Below are 7752 nucleotides of genomic sequence, written 5' to 3' on the forward strand. Positions count from 1 at the left end.
AATAAGTAGGAGAATTCTTGGCAATTCATATTGTAATTAATCATCACAATTAACTCTGCCTTCACCATGTCCACTGACATCTGTCCCTTCGCTGCCACCGCCCGGCCTGACCCGGAGATATCGATGTTAAACCCGTGGCCCGGACATGCACCGTGCAAACCCGGAGAGGTGGCAGCCCTACATAGAAAGCGTGCATTCACGGCCTCTTAGAGCCGAATAAGTAGGAGAATTCTTAGATGTTCATTATATAGTCTTTAACAAAATAAATTGTTCATAAAAACATATCTCGACAGAAAAATGTATATATGATAGCTTAACGTGGCTACATTATCGATGTTTTGACGATTAATAACTTAGATTGTCGTTTGAATCTGACAATTCATGATTCTCCATACAACGATTGAGATCGCTAGTAAGGATATATCAAAACCAAAAGTTAGTAGTTAAAGTCATAAGATTTGTAGAGAGGTACTTAAATACTTTCTCACTTCATTTTAAACCATATATTTAGTGTAACATATTGTTTTATTTCAAATGACAAATTACACAATTGTTTCGTAGGAAGCAGTTAAAGGCCCGAACAAACCGCCGCGATCAAAGCGCGTCCGCGATCCCGTGCACGGTGGCGGGCGATCAGATGTTGTGTATGAACTTGTAGCAACGTGTTCACATCGAAGCGTTCTCTGATTGGCCGCGGCATCCTGTGCAGTATCAGTTGCTGCTTGCAGGATCTGCACGCTGCACGCAACGTTATTATCTCTGACTTTGTGCTATTTCTCATCATGTCGGATACAAATACAGAGAGAATGATCAACGAAATTAGCAAGCATCGTTTACTTTATGACACTTCACATCCAGAATATAAAAATAATAGAAAGAAGTATCAAGTTTGGAAAGAAATAGGAGAATTATTGGGATTAAGTGGTAAGTTTTAGAAAAAATATAGAAGTAATAATTCTTCTTCAGATTCGTCTCCAAACATGATTATGATTATTTAAATGGTTCCCGCTCCGAGCTATACCTACCACACAACCGACACGAACGTACGAGTGCCACGGACGCCAGCTGATCGCTAGTTGATCGCTAGTTTGGTGTGAACGGTTCTACACGCGCACAGGACGCTCACCGTGCACGCCATCGCGGACGCTAAATGATCGCGGCGGTTTGGTCTTGCCTTTACTTTGCGATCAGTTGCGGCCAGCTAATATGTGCTCCCGAGCGCCGAACAGATTTCCGACATGGCTAATCACAATACGAAACTCGGTTCGGTTATAATAGCTCTTACAAAAGTTACCTACTTAAACTTTTCCTTATCTGTGGTGTGTATTTACTACACATTGCTTCTAATAACTTTAATAACTCTATAAATATAATCAATTCTTGGTTCAGATTTTAGGTATTCCTCCGTTACACATTTATGCTCTGAATTAAAAAAAAAAATTTTACATAGTTTACAAATTCAATTAAAAATCAGAGATTTTTGTTAACACATTGTAGTCGGGCGCTTCAAACAATAGACTCTAGCCTATAGCGGGTGTTTTTCGCGATTAGCGCATAAATATATCGCTTTCCCAAAATTGACACAATTTCTAAACCAAATAATATTTTCAATTGACATTTTCAAAGAAATCATATTATATGACATTTGATCATCAGAAATAAACTATAATTGCTTTGATTACATCATAATTTTACCACATTTCAAAGCTGAAAATAAAAACCTGATATTAATTCAGTAAATAGCATTCAATATTCAATATTTGAAAAATCCAAGTAAAAGATAACATGTTTATTCATATCATATTATAGTTATATAATAAATAATATAACACATTTGCCATTCCCGCAATTTCACAATCGCTGGATGTGTGAAATCTTATCGCGTAAATTGAACAGTGTCGCCTAAGGTCGAAGGCGCACACTCAATAACTCATATGTTTAATTGCTTCTTGTCAAAAAAGAGTCTTTTGCGGTTGTCTCGCCTAATTGAAGAGCCCATTCCACTTATGAATCATAGTATTTCACGGTAATAACAAACCCGAATAATGCCGCTTCCCGACACAATGTGTTAATAATCGGAAACACATACACCAATACAATCAACCGTGTGTGTGATACTGCTACGCGAAGAGCGTGCGAGGAAATGACGCTATTGATGGTCGCCAGTCCAATGTCCATACGCCAGCCTGCGCCAGCCCGTACGAGGCCCGCGTGGTTGTCAGTGTCAGTGTCAGTAGATCTTAGCCCTCTGTCAAGCGCAGACATGTCTTATTATTTTTCCGTCATGATTTGTACTACAATAATGAGTTTGTTTGTGATGGGCTTTGAGGCAGCTCCGTTAGAAAAAATGTGTGATCCAATAAAACGTTACATTGATACCGGAAGCCTCGTTGAAAACGCTACTACTTATCAAGTATTTGATCCAGTGAACACTGCTGTGTTTCATTGTAAAGATAGCTGCGCATGCCAAAACCACGGAGAAAAATCATTTCCACTGAAGATTGTCACTAATACTACATATGTGACATCTAGAGACGCTGTACACAAAACTGATAGCACAATTACCCTGCATAAAATAACCACTCGTGACCATGCTGATTGCGTCTGCCGACAGGTACGAGATAAACCAGTGCCCGAGGAAGTCACAGCACATTTAACTGTACTCGAGAGTACGACATATATGACAAATATCGATCTATCATCGACATCGGAGTACATCGATATGCCAAGAGGATCATCGGAGCCAACTGTTTTGGTTCATGTTTGTGATTTAAAATGTGTATTATTATTGGTAATGTGTATATGTGTATTATTGGTAATATGTATAGTATTGGCAATATATTCATGTGTATTAGCTCGAAGAGTTAGAAGTGTCAATACAGGGTTAGGGTCGACTAGAAGAGCACAAGGAGTAGAGCAGTTCTCCCTTAAATACATAGTAGCGGACGTCACAGCCACCACCGATACTGCGCGCCAGCCTTCACCTGACACTCTCTAAACACCAGCCGCTCTACTCCTGATCGCCCTGACTACTTCTCTCCGGATCTCCACCTTCTTCTCTGTGACTTCACTTCCCCCTGGACTCCCGCCTCTTCCCGCCACAAATACTGGAAACCCCGACCAATTTTTTATTTATTTCAAGTGCTTCATAATTGTGGAGGCGTAGACCTATCATGTTTATATGTAATACATCTATACCTGAAGGCTTATCAAATGAGTGATCTTTATCTATTAAATGTGTTGCAAATTCCGAAAAACCTATGTTGTTTAAGCATCTCAAGTGCTCAACTACGCGCGTTTGAACATTTCTTGCAGTTTTACCAATGTAAAATGCATCGCAATCATTACATTTAAGTTTATAGATGCCAGAATGGCTTAAATTATTTTCTTTTGGTTTAAAGTTTTTTCAAAATATTCAGTACACAGTAGAAATAGGTACTAATTATAGTTTAAATTTTCTAGACCTATCCCTTTCCATTATTCATAATAAACTCAATTTTTCAATTATTTCTCGTGTTTGAGTTGAGGAGTGGCGTTATTATTTGTATTTATTTATTTATTTCACGCCTATTGAGGCTTTTACATACATATATATAAAAAATATTTACGAAATTATACACGAAAATAGTGCAGGAAACGAATATTTAAAACAATAATTGCAGAAAAATAAATATAAAGTCAAAATATCACTGAACTTGATCTACAAATCATGCAGGCACAAAACATAAAAAATCCAAAATATGTTTTCTGTTTCATTTGACAAAATTATTATGTGTTAGTCAAATCAAATTAAATACCTTTATTAAAATATTCCACTACTTATGAAAAAAACGTCAATAGGGTATGCTTATATATTCAAATTGATGTACTAAATATGTCAACAATAATATATAAAACAAGCTGATTAGTATAATAAGGAAAGTTAATTACAAACTTAACCAAATAAAAATAACTTAAATAATATAATATACATAATCTATTATTTTTATTCGTATCCCACCTTATTTTTATTTGCATCTTTATTTTTACAAGATTCAATCTACCTAATATTATATATTCAGAATTGGTTATTTATGAAGGGAAGGAACTATTTTAAAGAATGCCTGACATCATGATATGAATTTAAATTACTCTTTGCAAATAACACCGAATCCTTAAAATTTCACAACTTTACTCCACTTCAAACACGTAGATTAATATCTGATCAAATATTTTTATACAAAATTCTGAATAACGGCCTGGACTCTCCTGAACTCGTAAATTATTTAAGAATTCACATACCTACAAGGCCAACCAGACAAAACCATTTTTTTCATTTACCCGCGTGCAGAACCAACCTTAGAAAAAATTCTCCAATCCCCCGTATATGCGCGCAATATAACACGCAATTTAACAATATCGATATTCTTAATAATACTCTTGTGAAATACCGAAACGAAGTCAAGCGCACGACCACAAATATTAATTAAATTAATGCACAGTTATAGAAAAGGTACAACATGAGCGTCTCCTGTCCCCATCCCATCTTCCTCTGCCTCTTGCCCTTTCCTATTCCTTCTTCCTTCTAATAATAAATAGATGGTCTCAAAGTCCTTCTTTATATGATTTTTATTTTTTTTGTTAATTTCATTTTCAGTTAATGGTTATAACCAATTACAATCTTGTATTATATCACATTAACCAACATTAGCATAAGAAACTATTTTGGCTTACCTCATATGTAACGTCTTGTATAACTAATCCTGTAAAAAATTTCTGTTTGTTTCTTACAATAAATAAATAAATAAATCATTAAATTAAGTTCATTTGCTTTATTATTCTTTTCTTTTCATTTAAATTCTGTTTAAATTTATTTTTAAAATTATTAATTAATTTATCTTTATTTTCAGTTAAAGTATTACCTATTTCATAAATACATATTTCACAAAATAATATATTAACAAATGAATCATGTATTGCATTTATATAATTATTCACAAATTTCGACTACCATAATACGGACATGTGTCTAGTGTGGTAGTCGAAAAGCATTTACAAAACTGTGTTCAAATATATTCTTATGAATAAAGAAATAGTTATTAAACTTAGAAAACATAAGAATTAAAAAATGTACTAACAAATAATAGAAGGTTGTAAATTGTTCAAATCAAAATATTGCATGAAATGTACTTAGTAAAAATGCAACAACAATAAACGCATATTGGGAAGCTCATAAAATAACAAGAGGATATTAAAAAAATATATATAAAGCGTTTTTTTTAAATATTATATTTTTTTAATTAATTATCATTACATTCATAATACGATTCAATCAATAAAATTATAGATGGGTTCATATAATTAATTATGTGAAAAATGTATCCAATGAAATTAAAACTTGTGATTACTGTTGGGTTTATCTAAAAGTTGTTTGATTTGTGATATGAAAGTTTTATAATTTTTTTCAGTTTTTATTTTTACCGGAAAGGCATCAAACAATTTAATACCTTGATAAGTATAATCGGTTACTTATTTTTGTAGAAATTGTTGAATTGAAATGGACTTTATGAATTTGTAACCGTGCATTCATAATGATTGGATTATTTGTATAGCGCCAAGAATTATGTTATTTGTTTTTGAACAAAATAACAAACCCAAAAACAAATAACATCAAAGTTTAATAGTTTTATAATTAGAATTATGTAAGTGTTTATTTTCTTTTCCAATCCATTTCTTTAACAAGTAGTGTGTGTTTTTTATTGTCTTAATTTGTTTGTTACCTTAATATTAAATAAAGATGTTTTGTGACGAAAAAAAAAGTTTTAATTTATAATTATATGTATAATCACTGGAGCGACCACGCGAAATAAATAATTTTGCCACGATTGCTCGAGATATCCAGACGATCATTTTTTTTAAATTTTTCGCCAATATTAAAAAAAGCATAACTTAGAATTTTTACATCAAGTCATAAAAACTTGTTATGGTGCTATATAGCCAATGAGTTAACCTGTATTTTACCGTTTGTTTCATTTTTGTAGGATTTATAGAAAAAATATTAAAAAATCGTAAAGTTTATAATCGCGCGAATCCAGCGTGTTTGTTATTTTTAAACTGCCGGGACAGCTATTTTTTCGAGTCAACATTGAATATTTAAAATTTTTGTATGTTTTCTGTGGTTTACTTGATAATTAAAGATACATATCTATGGAAAAAAAGACTTTTTTATTTATTATTCTTTATTTTGGCTCTCACCCATTTGGGTTTATCTTGGCCATACACAATTAATATACGGTAACATAAATAAACCAAACATAATATATAATAAACATAACGTAACATACTTAGCATAAACGGTACAGAGCTGGTAACAGTAGGTTATCACAAAATTATAAAAATAGGAACCTGTGTACAATATAAGTGGGCGCTTTTCGTTATTTAACCAAAGATTTTACTAAAATTAGTAGCGTTTTTTTTAAACAGAACCATAAAAGTGGCAATCTTATAAACAAACACAGCATAATGAGAGTAAACAAATGTGATTATAAAACATTAAGATAAGCATAACACAAAAATACCATGAACATAACATAAACATATCATAACATACACATAACATATCACAAACATAAACATAACACAAGTAAAACATAACTTAACAAAAACAATACAGAGCTGGTAATACCCTCGTAAAAAATCCCTCTAGAAACATTTAAGATTTTAGTAATACGTACATCAGAAATAATTAAAATGTGAGAGTCGGGGCAATTCCTGCTATCAGGGTATTGTGACACCTTAAACCAAGATTTGATGTACCTAATATAGTTATTTTTAATTTAATTTGTTTGATACTGGGTGGGGGTTTGTTACATAACTTTACAGCTAAAAATCCAGAGCTTCTTCGTCCGAAGGTGGTATCACATGTTTGTTGTTTATTAGATGATGAACCAGAATATATTTATGGGTATTAACAGAAAATATTTGTCATAAAAAATAAAATATTTAAATGTCCATAAGAAACTCGTAAATGTATGCGACGGTTATTATTAAAATTGACACATAAGGAGAAGCTTAATAATAATAAATAATAATAATAATTGTTTATTCCAGAATGTGGGGAGGTGAGTGCAATCCCACACATTCCACTTACGATATCGCCACTTTGCGCAGTGGCGATATCGTAACCAATGAGGTTTATCCGAGGTGCGATTATTGCTAGTTGAAAACTTTGTTTATTCCAGAATGTGGGGAGGTGAGTGCAATCCCACACATTCCATAAAATATAACTACAATGTTATATACAGAGATAAGTAGGTACAAATAAAATAAAATATGAAATGTAAGTATGATAAAACATAAGAAAAAGTAAAAGGAAATATATAGAGTGGAGAGTGATAACATAAAACATTTACATTTCTTGGAAGCTTATTGGTATATCGGAGCGATAATTATGGGGGCCAGTATTTTTCTCCAATGTTTTTCGATGCTCAATCCTGAGGTCTGGCGGTTTTCGATGATGAGGACGTTTCTGGAGTTGTTGATCCTTCCTCTCGTTCCTGCTACCCTGGTTCTCATTAGGGCTGCAATGCCGGGAACTCTCCCCTCCATGAACATCGAGGAGGTACTGCAGTACCTTGGAAGTCCGAACATTATGCGGTAAGCATTATTATATTGAATCCGAAGCCTTTCCATGGTACGCTTTTTGAAATTGGCCCACAGCTCGCAAGTATACAAGGTAGTGCAGAAAGCTAAGAATAGCGTCCTTTTCACCTT

The 7752-nt window shown here is 33.1% G+C and overlaps 1 non-coding gene across 1 annotated transcript; it reads left to right on the forward strand.

Annotated features, from left to right (window-relative positions):
* Nucleotides 1-7137: 7137 nt before the first annotated feature.
* LOC149415049 (U4 spliceosomal RNA) lies at nucleotides 7138-7275 on the forward strand. The gene has a single exon (XR_016303963.1). It is a non-coding gene; the product is annotated as a U4 spliceosomal RNA (small nuclear RNA).
* Nucleotides 7276-7752: the final 477 nt, after the last annotated feature.

Source organism: Hesperophylax consimilis, chromosome 19, assembly GCF_061612785.1.
Source record: "Hesperophylax consimilis isolate HC1 chromosome 19, BYU_Hcon_1.0, whole genome shotgun sequence".
NCBI classification, from domain to species: domain Eukaryota; kingdom Metazoa; phylum Arthropoda; class Insecta; order Trichoptera; family Limnephilidae; genus Hesperophylax; species Hesperophylax consimilis.